The sequence below is a fragment of the Staurois parvus genome, unplaced genomic scaffold (assembly GCF_062004578.1).
Source record: "Staurois parvus isolate SC_StPar_1 unplaced genomic scaffold, SC_StPar_1.0 ptg000594l, whole genome shotgun sequence".
Lineage (NCBI taxonomy): Eukaryota > Metazoa > Chordata > Amphibia > Anura > Ranidae > Staurois > Staurois parvus.
Genome location: NW_028318390.1, coordinates 1,553,322 through 1,568,458, shown reverse-complemented (window position 1 = coordinate 1,568,458; position 15,137 = coordinate 1,553,322). Strand labels below are relative to the sequence as shown.

At 36.9% G+C, this 15,137-nt stretch overlaps 1 protein-coding gene across 2 annotated transcripts in view; it reads right to left on the bottom strand.

Annotated features, from left to right (window-relative positions):
* The window catches only part of LPCAT2 (lysophosphatidylcholine acyltransferase 2), a 428,744-nt gene that overhangs the window by 64,481 nt on the left and 349,126 nt on the right, over nt 1-15,137 (bottom strand). The gene's annotated exons all lie outside the window — the stretch shown is intronic.

The following is a 15,137-nucleotide window of genomic DNA, read 5'->3' as shown; positions in this document are numbered from 1 at the left end:
AAGAAGAAGAAGAATGAAAAGAAGAAGAAGAAGAATGAAAAGAAGAATGAAAAGAAGAAGAAGAAGAATGAAAAGAAGAAGAAGAATGAAAAGAAGAATGAAAAGAATGAAAAGAAGAATGAAAAGAAGAATGAAAAGAATGAAAAGAAGAATGAAAAGAAGAATGAGAAGAATGAAAAGAAGAATGAAAAGAAGAAGAAGAAGAATGAAAAGAAGAATGAAAAGAAGAAGAATGAAAAGAAGAATGAAAAGAAGAAGAAGAAGAATGAAAAGAAGAATGAAAAGAAGAATGAAAAGAAGAAGAAGAAGAAGAATGAAAAGAAGAAGAAGAAGAAGAAGAAGAATGAAAAGAAGAATGAAAAGAAAAAGAAGAAGAATGAAAAGAAGAAGAAGAAGAAGAATGAAAAGAAGAAGAAGAAGAAGAATGAAAAGAAGAAGAATGAAAAGAAGAAGAAGAAGAATGAAAAGAAGAAGAAGAAGAAGAATGAAAAGAAGAAGAAGAAGAAGAATGAAAAGAAGAATGAAAAGAAGAAGAAGAATGAAAAGAAGAAGAAGAAGAAAAATGAAAAGAAGAAGAAGAATGAAAAGAAGAAGAAGAAGAAGAAGAATGAAAAGAAGAATGAGAAGAAGAATGAAAAGAAGAATGAAAAGAAGAAGAATGAAAAGAAGAAGAATGAAAAGAAAAATGAAAAGAAGAAGAAGAAGAATGAAAAGAAGAAGAAGAAGAATGAAAAGAAGAATGAAAAGAAGAAGAAGAAAAATGAAAAGAAGAAGAAGAAGAATGAAAAGATGAAAAGAAGAAGAAGAAGAAGAATGAAAAGAAGAGGAAGAAGAATGAAAAGAAGAATGAAAAGAAGAAGAAGAAGAAGAATGAAAAGAAGAAGAAGAATGAAAAGAAGAATGAAAAGAAGAATGAAAAGAAGAATAAGAAGAATGAAAAGAAGAAGAAGAATGAAAAGAAGAAGAATGAAAAGAAGAAGAAGAATGAAAAGAAGAAGAAGGGGAATGAAAAGAAGAATGAAAAAAAGAAGAAGAAGAAGAATGAAAAGAAGAAGAAGAAGAATGAAAAGAAGAATGAAAAGAAGAAGAAGAAGAATGAAAAAAAGAATGAAAAGAAGAAGAAGAAGAATGAAAAGAAGAAGAAGAAGAATGAAAAGAAGAATGAAAAGAAGAAGAAGAAGAATGAAAAGAAGAATGAAAAGAAGAAGAAGAAGAATGAAAAGAAGAATGAAAAGAAGAAGAAGAAGAATGAAAAGAAGAAGAAGAATGAAAAGAAGAATGAAAAGAAGAAGAAGAAGAATGAAAAGAAGAAGAATGAAAAGAAGAAGAAGAATGAAAAGAAGAAGAAGTAGAATGAAAAGAAGAATGAAAAGAAGAAGAAGAAGAATGAAAAGAAGAAGAAGTAGAATGAAAAGAAGAATGAAAAGAAGAAGAGGAAGAATGAAAAGAAGAAGTAGAATGAAAAGAAGAATGAAAAGAAGAAGAAGAAGAATGAAAAGAAGAAGAAGAAGAATGAAAAGAAGAATGAAAAGAAGAAGAAGAAGAATGAAAAGAAGAAGAAGAAGAATGAAAAGAAGAGTGAAAAGAAGAAGAATGAAAAGAAGAATGAGAAGAAGAATGAAAAGAAGAATGAAAAGAAGAAGAAGAAGAATGAAAAGAAGAAGAAGAAGAATGAAAAGAAGAAGAAGAAGAATAATGAAAAGAAGAATGAAAAGAAGAAGAAGAAGAATGAAAAGAAGAAGAAGAAGAATGAAAAGAAGAAGAATGAAAAGAAGAAGAATGAAAAGAAGAAGAAGAAGAATGAAAAGAAGAATGAAAAGAAGAAGAAGAATGAAAAGAAGAAGAAGAATGAAAAGAAGAATGAAAAGAAGAAGAATGAAAAGAAGTAGAAGAATGAAAAGAAGAAGAAGAATGAAAAGAAGAATGAAAAGAAGAAGAAGAATGAAAAGAAGAAGAAGAATGAAAAGAAGAAGAAGAAGAATGAAAAGAAGAAGAAGAAGAATGAAAAGAAGAATGAAAAGAAGAAGAAGGAGAATGAAAAGAAGAAGAAGAAGAATGAAAAGAAGAAGAAGAAGAAGAAGAATGAAAAGAAGAATGAAAAGAAGAAGAAGAATGAAAAGAAGAAGAAGAAGAATGAAAAGAAGAATGAAAAGAAGAAGAAGAAGAATGAAAAGAAGAAGAAGAAGAATGAAAAGAAGAATGAAAAGAAGAAGAAGAAGAATGAAAAGAAGAAGAGGAAGAATGAAAAGAAGAAGAAGAATGAAAAGAAGAATGAAAAGAAGAAGAATGAAAAGAAGAATGAAAAGAAGAAGAAGAAGAATGAAAAGAAGAAGAAGAAGAATGAAAAGAAGAATGAAAAGAAGAAGAAGAAGAATGAAAAGAAGAAGAAGAAGAATGAAAAGAAGAAGAAGTAGAATGAAAAGAAGAATGAAAAGAAGAAGAAGAAGAAGAATGAAAAGAAGAAGAAGAAGAATAATGAAAAGAAGAATGAATAGAAGAAGAATGAAAAGAAGAAGAAGAAGAATGAAAAGAAGAAGAATGAAAAGAAGAAGAAGAAGAATGAAAAGAAGAATGAAAAGAAGAAGAAGAAGAATGAAAAGAAGAAGAAGAATGAAAAGAAGAAGAAGTAGAATGAAAAGAAGAATGAAAAGAAGAAGAAGAAGAATGAAAAGAAGAAGAAGAAGAAGAAGAAGAATGAAAAGAAGAATGAATAGAAGAAGAAGAAGAATGAAAAGAAGAAGAAGAAGAATGAAAAGAAGAATGAAAAGAAGAAGAAGAAGAATGAAAAGAAGAAGAATGAAAAGAAGAATGAAAAGAAGAAGAAGAAGAATGAAAAGAAGAAGAAGAAGAATGAAAAGAAGAAGAAGAAGAAGAATGAAAAGAAGAGTGAAAAGAAGAAGAAGAATGAAAAGAAGAATGAGAAGAAGAATGAAAAGAAGAATGAAAAGAAGAAGAAGAAGAATGAAAAGAAGAAGAAGAAGAATGATAATATAATATTTAAGGGTACATTATACACCTTGTTGTCTCATGTTATATTAGTATTGACTTCAGATGTACATTTGACATATTTTCGAGGACTCCAATTTGGCATTTTTGCACTTTGATGACCCTATTTAGGTCAATCCTATTCTATCTTTACTATATGGATAAGCCAAGCCTTTGTGCCATTGGACACCCCAATTTTATACATTTTATATAATGTATCTTAGGACCTCATTTTTGATCCATTGGTCTCTATGATTCTATTGGATCTATACGTCCTTATGCTCCTTTGCTTGGGCCTTTGGATTTGCATGTCATTTGACATTTTCCCCTCCTTTCATTATTGATAATTATCTTTATTTTTATTTATAATTACTCATAATATATTTGCCGCTACCTGTTTACAGGCAGCAACAGGTGGCGCTTACTATTTTTAGCCAATACTGTTTACTAATATATTCTTGATGCATTTATATACTACTGTTGCACTGATATAGGTCTAGGCATTTTTATTTAATATTTTTTATTTACTTTGTACTCAGGACCCTCATTTGGTCCTGCACCTATTTTAATAAAGTGATTTTTATACAACTCTAGCTGAAGGCTTTACTACAATTTGCCTTTTGCCCCCCCTTTTTTTGCAGTAAACACATTGTCCTGTATGATTAGTATGATCCATCATCTGTGTATTATCTCATACTCTGTGTTTATGCAGCCTGTAGTCTCGTTCTGCAAACTGTCAGTGTTTTGTATCTAGCTATGTGCATTCACCAGCATAGCACATAGCAATACAGTCTCTAGACCATGGCAAAATGGCGGCGGCCGACTCGTGCATGCGCAGTTTGTCCTGTGGTGGCCATTCTGCGCATGCGCGGTACGTGCTGGTCTTCGGCAAGATGGCGGCCGTTAATAGGCAAAATGCCATTATACAGTATAAATAGCACACAATACGTCTAGCTGCATGGCACACCCCTTCTGAAGAAGTACTAGTGTACGAAACGCGTCTTGGAGGAGCCTGCAAGCTTTGACGTCACGCCACCGGGTCACGGAGATCCGGTGGCCACATTTGATCACCAGCTGGTTAGTGCTCATAACAACTTGTTGCTGCAATATTCCTGCCTACTACTTTGATACAGCCTTTGGCACATATTCAGCATTCACATGTATGAGGATTTCTATATATGTTTGCTGCTGCATAACTTCCTTCATTAAATTTTTCTGACAATACTACACTATGGGTATTTCCATCTGTTGCTCTGCTTTGAGCATTTAATCCCCCAGAGCTCCCCCTGGTGACTATTCCACGGTACTGAAGAGGCTGCACCCGTGTCCTTAAAGTGGATCTCCGGTTTTGAGAACATCTACCTAGACGATGCCCATCTATCCTGGACTGGCTCCAGTCGTATCCTGGAAAGGACCCCCTGGCAGACCTCCATTTTGCTGATACATTGCGCATTTTCTTTGCGCTTCCGGTGAGTGTGCATTTTATACATACCCTGCCCCTCACCGAGTCTTATTCGAACTACGACCGTGGAATTAATATATCACCTTTGAGCTCTTATATTGTGGACTAACTACCCATTTATGAACATTGCTACCATAAATCTGTCCGGATTATTTTTAGTGCTGCACTTATTCTATATACATGTCTCCTGAAAGGTTTATGGTTTCCTTTACTGTGCTTAGCTGCTTTTATGAATATATTGTGAGCGCTCACTGAGTTCTTCTATCTTTGTTACTATATTCCTCACCTACTGCACATGTCAAACTCCCTTATGCCATGTCAGACACTTTTCCTATGTTTAACAATACTAGACAGGGATGCCCCTTGTCTCCACTGCTATTTGTTTTGTGCCTCGAGCCTTTAGCAATGGCAATTAGAATGCATCTCGACGTATCAGGAGTGAATGTCGGGAAGAAAGTATATGTTATCACTGTTTGTGGATGATGTTTTATTAACAATCACTAAACCCCACTTTTCTTTGCCTGTACTACATAAACTTTTACAACTCTTTGGTGACCTCTCTGGTTACAAAATAAATACTTCAAAGACAGAGGCTTTGCCTCTCCACATCCCTATCCAGGATCTCCAGCTCTTGCAACAAAATTACTCATATCACTGGTGTTCCAACTCTATTAAATATCTGGGGACTCGTGTAACTTTGAAATATTCACTTTTGTATAAAGCTAACTATCCTCCCCTGGATTCTACCAAAGATGCTCTATCTCTTTGAGACACTCCCAGTCACAGTCCCACAGTCTCAATTACGGACCCTACAACGCTTGTTCCTTAGATTTATTTGGCAAGCCAAAAAGCCCAGAAGAGCAAAAACGGTACTTTTATCCCTGAAAATTAGAGGGGGCCTGGGGGCTCCGGACATAATGAAATACTATTGGGCAACTCACCTACGACACACATTGGCCTAGTTCTCCCAGATTCCCCATAGCAGATGGTCGGAAATAGAATTAAACCATTTATATCCTGTTCATACCTACTCATTACTATGCCCCTTGAAATCCACATCGCTTCTAATCTCCCTCCCCCCTTTACTCAACTCTATGAAATTTACCCTTAAGGTCTGGTCGACCTGTATAAAATCTCATATGCTGCTGTCCACATGTTCTCCTCTGATTAATATTTTATATAACCCTGATATCCCTAATAGTTTATCTTATACTCAAATCAATTTGTGGGCAATTAATGGGTTGTTCCAACTTCGCCATTTAACCAATCCAGCTACTCACAAGATCAGATCGTTTGAGGAGATCAGGGCGTGGAAATCCTCTATACCCTCACAAGCCTATTACACCTACCTCCAATTCCGTCACTTTTTCCAAGCCCTGAGTTCTTCTTTAACACTGAATCGCCCTACAGACTTATATCTTCACTGTATAAATTTCTCCATAATAGTGATCCTCTAGAAGAATGTCCCCATCATTATATGAGTAACTGGGAGGGAGCCCTTTGACGTCCAATATCTTTAAAATGCTGGCAGATGATTTGGGAGTCGGCTACTAAAACTTCCCGATGTGTCACCTATAGAGAGAACCTATTTAAAATATTGATGCACTGGTATAAAAGCCCAGTTGTTCTGCATGCTATAAATTTGACTGTGTCTGAGAGATGTTGGAGATGTCAAGGGTGAAACGGGTTCAATGGTACATATATTTTGGCTATGCCCTCAGATCCAGAGTTTTGGACCATGGTCAAAGATGTCTTGGAACGGGTCTTAAATGTAGCTCTCCCATTGAATCCGCTCCCTTACCTTCTAGGTCTCCCATTTAAAGGGGTTTCTAAACACTCCAAAAAGCTGGGGGTTCATATACTGATAGAAGATTGATACCAAGATTTTGGAAGTCAGTAGATATTCCTATGCTAAACCGCTTGATTGATGTGACGTCATTACGTTTTTGGCTGCCAGCTACTGCGCATGTGCTGAGTAGCTAGGCTCGTTTTAGGTGATGGCTGTCATGCTGTTGATGCTGGTGTCGGCTGGGACACCTCTTGAGTAAGTGCAATGAGTACCTAATAAAGGAATTGGCTTTTATAATATTGCACCATGAAGTCTTTCTGTTTCTCTCGAGTGTCTGGCATTTCCCCCCATGGATACAATTGAAGGTGGTCTCTTTCTTCTGGAGAAGTGGATTTCCGATTAATTGCAAAGTTTCTTTCATCCTGTTATTTGATCTATGAGGATTGGTGTGTTGCAGAGTTTCGTTTCTGAAAATATATCTATGGATGATCTGCCATCATATTATCAAGGTTTTTTTGGTGAAATTTTTCATATTTAGACATTTTTTTGCACAAAAGTTTTTTGCACTTTAAAAGTTTTTTTGCACTTTTTTTGTGGTATTGGCATATATATTTTTTTGGACTTATGATTTTTATATTTTTTTATATATTTATATACATTTACTAGCGCAAATTATTTATTGCATTAAACCGCCTATTGCAACTGAAATTAGAGATATGGAATATCTTACAGCTTTAACTGGCGATTACCAAGGCCACTTTACGGTAACTTGGGAAATGTGGGATCAATCCCCCTTTGGTAGTGTTTCCTCATCTACCCCTGACATTTACTAACCTGCTACCTTGTTCTACACATAGTTCCTTTGCAGGTCTATGTTATCATATGATGTTAAAATATGCAGTCTCACCATGCTGTCTGTTAACTCTTTACTATGTATAATGTCCACATATATGTTAATTCTGTATCTTTGTACTTTTATAATTGGTGTGTGATGTTAATAAAAAAATCTACAATAAAAAAAAAAACAGACACAACTATATGCGAAGGTATTAGCTTATGCTAATAAGGATTTTAGTGGTTTTTTAGTTAAAACAGAGATTTGCTAAACATTTGCATTGCGTAACTACTGTGGGGCCTAAAAAATCAGTAGCATCTTCTATTTATTCTGCTGGTCATGTGCTTTCACAAAACGTATGGTTTGGGGGAGGGGGGGGGGTCTTTTACAATCCCTGAAAGCTGTAAGTGAAAAATGAAAACCTCCATATTTATACAGAAATATGTTTATTTATAGCAATGGAAAAATTGCAAAAATGGTTCAGTCGGATGAGTTTAAAAGTGGAGAGCAGGACCTGGCAGTGAAAGGGTTAAGGCATATTTTGTGGGTGCAACGACTGTGGCGTATGTCTGCAGTGTATATAACCAGTAGGCTTAGACTCTAACTTATTTCTTCTAAATCATTGCTAAATCTAGCCTTGCCCACCATTCAGAGAATTATTCGTTGGTGTGTCCCATGGTGTCTCAGGTCTTGACAATCCTAGAAATGCTCCTTGTCTTTTGTGTTGCCTCTGACTGGTCTATACAAAATCACCACTATAGCAAGGAGGCCAGCAAAAAGGTCCCGCGATATCACTGAGCCCTTCTGGTTCCACCTGAGATGCTGATTTGCAGACCTAAAGCTGTAGAGTGATGCTGAGACAAGTGCAGTGAAGCTGTGAATGGGATCCAGGTGTAGGATAAGATTGGGCATGCCCCAGGAAATGGGGACTATGGAGTTGGATATATTTGAATGAAAACTGGAAGAGCTTGTCCTGGCACTGCATAGGATTAATTTCAGTTAACAACTGAAAAATCATGAATTTGAATACTCAAAGAAAAACTTTAAATTGAGTTTAAAAAAATTTGAAAAAATAGGTGTAATCTCTCAGGCAACCATCCACAAAGAAAACAGTTCTAACCACACTTTGGGATTACTAAAATAAATTGCCCCACCTTAAACATCAAGGAAAGTAAAATAGCAAAGTTGGAGAAAGATATATAAATAAAAACATTTTACTGATACATTTTTAAAAGAACATAAAAACACCCTCGCTCATATATGTGCAAATATCCTAGATAAATAAAGCAAATTAATTTGTCAAATTGCGTATGGCATGCCCCATTTAGGAAACCTTGCATGGCATTGCAAGTCTATACAGATTGCTCAAATAATATAATTCATGTCCCAGAGCAATATCAATAACGTAAAGCATATCATACTGCACAGCAAAGAACAGCATAAAATCTCTGTAGATTTCAACCCACATTAGATATGCATTATCCACTTAAATGCTATGCAATCATCGATAAACAGAGAAAGATCACACAAAGTTCCTTGTGCCCAAACGGCTTTAACACCCTCTTTGGTCAGCATCCAACTATTTCCTCTTCACAGATTACAAGAGCATTTGGTCTTATTGCATGTATGAATCCTGGCCATAGAGCATTATTTTAAGATAACCTCAGTACATGTAGGAAGGCTGGCACATGCTCATACTTATGTGCATGCTCATAATTCTGAGCAAAAGCTCAATACAAATAACAGGTATTTTACCACTCGTGGAAACATTATAGCTTGTGCAGAACCCATATGCGCGTGCGCACATGTATAAGCACTGGCGCCAAATGGCCTGTTTAAACTACACTCTGACATGGATGGATTGCTGAGTGGTCTTCAGCCTTGACCTGCTATACCTGCTTATTTGAGCATGACTCGGCTTGTCCCTGACCTGTCCTTGGATTTCTGCCTGCCTTTTGTGATCTTGGCTTGCATTCTGACTCTGCTCCTGTCTTGCATTCCTGTACCTCACTGCCTGGCTGTGTACCGATCCTGCCTTGTATCCTAACTCCATCTCTGCCTGATGTTCCTGTACTTCACTGCCTGGCTGTGTACCGATCGCGGCTCGTATCCTAACTCTGTCTCTGCCTGATGTTCCTGTACCTCACTGTTCCAGTTCTTAATTCCTGCCTGTTGTCTACAGTCATCTGCTTCCTGCAAACCCCAGCTGGCGCTACCTGCTACATTGGCCTTATGCCACTTTGTGTCCCCACACTCCCTGTCATCACTACCAAGAGGACAAGAGGTGCAAGAGAAGCCCCCTCTCTAGCTCGATCTCCACCAGGTACATGACAATTAATACTGGGAGGAAAGGCTGCTCAAAAGTGCCCTTTTATGGACTCCCAAACACAGCATCTCAGGATTAATATTATCACAGTGGCAACCCAGAAGTACAGGATCACAAATAATATAGCCTACACCTTGTGAATACTCTAGGGATGTTGAAAGGTGAAAGATCTAGTATCAGTCAACTGCAGATGGTGGATTCCCTTCCCAAAAGCCCTTTATTGAGCACTGACATTCATACTGCCTCTAACTTTTAGCTCTGTGTGGTGCCACTCCCCATTAAGGATTGGCACCTTTGGGGAGCAGGAGCGGGATCGGGTACCTGAAATTGACAGGTACCCGCTCCCACTTCTGCTGCGATCGCCTAGGCGGAAGTTGTCCTCCTACCCTCCCTCCCCGTAGTCTTCTGGAACATGTGACAGGTCCCAGAAGAATACAGGGCGATTCATGTGCAGTGGGCACCCAGTGGCGAAGCCTCAAGCTGTCACATCCGGGTGCCCACACTAAAGATGCTGGCACCTGGAACACCAGACAGCTGGTGAAATGGGCTGCGGGGAGGATACCCTGGGATCGTGGGACAGGTGAGTGGCTGTTTTTTAAAAGTCAGCAGCTACTGTAGCTAAAATAATTGAATAACTCAAGCACTAACGATTGTGAAATAAAAACAAAAAATAAAACAAAAAATCACAATTAAATGCTGTAGCCGCTAGTGCACACAACCAATGTCTCAGCGGGGCAAATTATACAATCATACTGTGAAGTGAAAAAATGCTGCGCTAAATGAAACAATGGTACAAACCATTATATATCCAAAAAACAAAGTGAAGAAATAAATATATATTAAAAGAAAAAATGGTAGAAAAAATATTAATATTGAAATAAAAATATATGAATATATATATATATATATATATATATATATATATATATATAAACCACACAAAAAAAATAAAGTATATTTTAAGTATGAATCAAATAAAGGTCATTCAAAAAATCAAGTTCAATCAATAAAGTGTTCATTCAGTGAACCCTCCTTTGGATAACGAAAAAATATGTGCATCTGTCATCAATTCCCATGCAAGGACATCCTCTATCTGCTCACCTTATGCAGTGTGACCTCACATTATACTGTCATCTTGTGTTTAATCAGTACATCACTGGATCTTCATCATACATGGTGCTAAATACATCTCTGGAACATGAGTGTATTTCATATGTTTTAATTGATGAATAAAAGTTTAAAAGGATAAAGCACTATGTTGAGTTCTTTTTAATGAGGAATACGGCTGATACAAAGACGCTTATCAGGAGGGAGCTTACTTTGGAGTCTTCATTCAGCAAGCTGATCTTCTGAGTCCATATGGGACCAAAAGTGCAGTTAGACCATAACATTGTATAATGTGAGGTTACACTGCGTGAGGTGAGCAAATATATGGTGGAGGATGTCTTTGTACAGGAATTGATGACAGATGCACATCTTTTTCGTTATCCAAAGGAGGGTTCACTGAATGAACACTTTATTGATTGAACTTGATTTTTTGAATGACCTTTATTTGATTCATACTTTAAAATATTCTTTATTTTTTTTTGTGTGGTTTTTTTTTTATGTATATTGTTTATATATATATATATATTCATACATTTATATTTTTATTTCAATATTATTATTTCTTCTACTATTTTTTTTTTCTAACATATATTTATTTCTTCACTTTGTTTTTTGGATATATAATGGTTTGTACCATTGTTTCATGTAGCGCAGCATTTTTTCACTTCACAGTTTTTGTAGCTGCAGACTTTTATTTTTTTATATTGTGAGTGGAACTCCACTTTAAGCTCACTTCTGCATAGAAACCAATCAGCTTCTAACCTCAGCTTGTTCAATTAAGCTTTGGCGATAAAACCTGGAAGCTGATTGGTTTCTATGCAGAAGTGAGCCTGATTTTGCACTCTCTAGCTTAGTTTATTAGTAAATAAACCCCACAGAGCTAAAAGTCAGAGGCAGTATGACCCCAGTAAACCCCAGTGTCTTTTATATGAATTTTGGATACAATGCTAATGTTACAGATACGGGAGCTTTTTTATAGTATACAACACAATTAGTAGTTGGAGTACAGAATTCACTTGTTACTATTCGCACTTTACTGGGTGAAGTTTTAGTTCTACAGCTATGCAAAATTTTTATTTTGTTAGTAATATAAGCATTAATACTAGCAATGTGTTTAAATATGTCCTACAAATCTTCTGTATGATAATCCCCTTGTGTTTCTGTAAACACTTAAAATATGTTATGGGTAAACAGGTGAGTAGCTGGTGGGATGTTGGTGCGCTTCCAACTTGGTCGGAGCTGCACCGATTTCTAAAGTAGTGCATGCACTACTTTTGTGGTGATTTGCATAGACATCTGTGTCAGATGTCTTGCAAATCGCAATGAAATCGGCAGGTCACCCGATTTTGAAATTGGCTTTGACGTGACAGGGGGGTAATAATACTTTAAATTCTGGGATTTACAATACAATGGAAACTTTTGAGTCCTAATTCAACACAGGTAGGCTCCTTAACATAATTATAGGGGGGTGATCCTGTAAACAATAGTAACATAGTAAAATAGTAACATAGTCAGGTTGGAAAAAGATGAAGTCCACTGAGTCAACCAATATTAGAAATTCTCTATAAACAGAGCATATTCCTAGATTGTAAGCTCGAAAGAGCAGGGCCCTTGACCCCCTCGTGTATTGTATTGTTACTGTATTGTCTCACGTACTGTCCCCCACTATAATGTACAGCGCTGAGCAAACCTTTTAGCGCTATATAAATACTGTATAATAATAATAATAATAATATACCCACAGTTTATTTAGCAGAAGGCAAACAACCTTACAAAGCATGGTTCAGTTTTCTCCAACAGGCAATCAAATTACCCCTGGACAACTTGAGTGTTTTTACTTATACATGTTAATATTCATTTTTTTTCTGCACATGTAAGAATGCATCCAACTTTTCCTGAGGTAGCTCGTTTAACGTTTTCACAGCTCTTACTATATGTATGTGAAAAATACACCTTTTTTCCCCCAGATGCAAACACTGCCCCCTTGTCCAGTGTAATGGCCCTAAAATGAATAACTTTACACCAAAATCACTATAAGGAGAGAGAAGGAGAGAGAAGGTGAGAGAGAAGGAGAGAGCGAGAAGGAGAGAGAGAGGGAGAGAGAGAGAGAGGGAGAGAGAGAGAGAAGGAGAGGGAGAGAGAAGGAGAGAGAGAGAGGAGGAGAGAGAGAGAGAGAGAAGGAGAGAGAGAGAGAGAGAAGGAGAGAGAGAGAGAGAGAGAGAGAGAGAGAGAGAGAGAGATACCCTTTTTAACTTGGTCACTCTTTTGTGGACTTCATACAGTTCCAGCACATCATTTCTGAGGACTGCTGACCAAAACTGGTCTTGAGTAAATACCCTTTTTATGCCTGCTAATATTCTGTTTGTTGCAGCTTGGCATTGCAAGCCTTTGCTGAGCCTGTGATCTAATAGGACCCCAGATATTTTTCCATCCTGAAATCCTCCAATAGTTCTCCTCCTAGCAAGTAATTTGCATTCATGTTTTGTGCCCCCAAGTGCATTACTTTACATTTTCTCAACATTAAGCCCTCATTTGCTATGTAGTTCCCCACCCCTTTATTTTATTGAGATCTTCTGAGGTTTCTATAGGCTGCTGTGAAGTTGTTGCCCGGCTGCTGTGATCATATTGAATAAAGATACATTTGAGAATGTTGACAGATGAGAACCATATACTGTAGGTTGCTCAATAGTGTCCTAACTAAACCACATTTACCAAAGTATTGAAGCAACTGATTAACCACTTGCCTATCGGGCACTTTTACCCCCTTCCTACTTAGGCCAATTTTCAGCTTTCAGCTTCGTCACACTTTGATTGCCAGTTGTGCGGTAGATCACAAGCTTAATAATGGCATGCAATGCCAAGCTGCGGTTTCTAAAGCGAGCAAAATCCTCTCTTGTATTAAAAGAGGTATAGACTCCAGAGAGAGAGATATCATTTTACCCCTGTACAAATCATTAGTAAGACCTCATTTGGAATATGCAGTTCAGTTTTGGGCACCAATTCACAAAAAGAACATTGGGGAACTGGAGAAAGTACAGGGAAGGGCAACCAAACTGATAAGAGGCAGGGAGGAGCTCATGAGGTCATCTTAGAGGACAAGGGGTCACTCTTTACGTCTGGAGGAAAAGAAATTTAATCTCCAAACACGGAAAGGTTTCTTCACAGTAAGAGCTGTGAAAATGTGGAATAGACTCCCTCAAGAGTTGGTTCTGGCCAGCTCAGTGGATTTTTCTTTAAAAAAAAAGGCCTGGATTATTTCTTGGATACACAGAATATAACTGGATACTAACATTTATAGGTAAAGTTGATCCAGGGAATATCCGATTGCCTCTCGGGGGATCAGGAAGGAATTGTTTCCCCTGCAGGAGCAAAATGCATTATACTTTGCTGGGGGGGGTCTTCTTCTGGATCAACTGTGGGTATAGGATTATAACTTTTTTTTTTAATGGTTGAACTGGATGGACTTTTGTCCTTATTCAGCCATACAAACTATGTAACTATTACAAAATGCATCACTATCACAAGATGCGACCCACCCTTTCAGCCATGTGGGATGGTTGTATGATAGACTACAAAGCTTCTGGCAAGCAACACTGCTCTTCTTTGTATAGGAGTTTAGGCATGCATGGACAGAATACACACCTTTTCAGGGAACTAAAGTGGAAATCGTCTTCTGTGGGTACACATATCATACAAGCCCGTTTGGCCTACCATGCAAAAAACGCTGGACTGAGTAGGATTGATGCATTTCATAGGATACTCTATCTTCACTTCTAATTCCAACTGCATCTGTCATTTGCATACCCCCTGCTGCTTCTTGACTATGCAGGTATACTGAATTAATGTTTTTTGTAACAATGCTAATATTGGAAAACAATTGGCATTTATTGCAGCCAATTGCTCTTTGTGCCTATATTTGATCAGATAACTTTGCATACTGTATAGTGCAGTTGGAGCTGTTGATTACAGGCAACTTTTTCAATTATGCATGTCACTGGCTTAGAGCTGAGTGATTATCAAATAAAATTCACTTAGGTATGGGACTTAGTGTTTAGCAAGAAGGCTACACAGCCTGAATTTGGAGGGGATAGGTGTATGTATATGTGGCAAACAATGATATTCCATTTTTAATAGGTTGGGGATGGGTGTGATTTTCTTAGATGAAATTGTTTGCATTTTGTGTACTTGATAAAATTCATTACTATGAATTTTGGGTACGTTATGTTGCTCTCTGTGGTGTCCAAAATCATGATTCTTCCTATTTGTCTATGAATAAATGATTTTTTTTTACAATCAGTAGCCTAAGAAGAAAATTATATCTAGTTAACCAACTATAGAATTTACTTTGACACTTGCTGCACTTTATCAACTAAAAACAATAAAACTTAAATAAAACTCCTTGTGTAAGTTACTTTTACTTGGATATATTTAACCCATTCGTTGCCAGTAAGGTGTTACTGTTGGACAAGACACATCTGTAAGGAGAATTACAACATACCAAGCATGCTATCTGCATGGAGTTTGTATGTTTACCTTTTCTTTCTATATGTCTCTTTGGGGTGTTCTAGTTCACTCCTTCAATCCAAAAATGTTATAAATTAAGAACCTTTTTGCCAAGATTGTAGTGTCGATT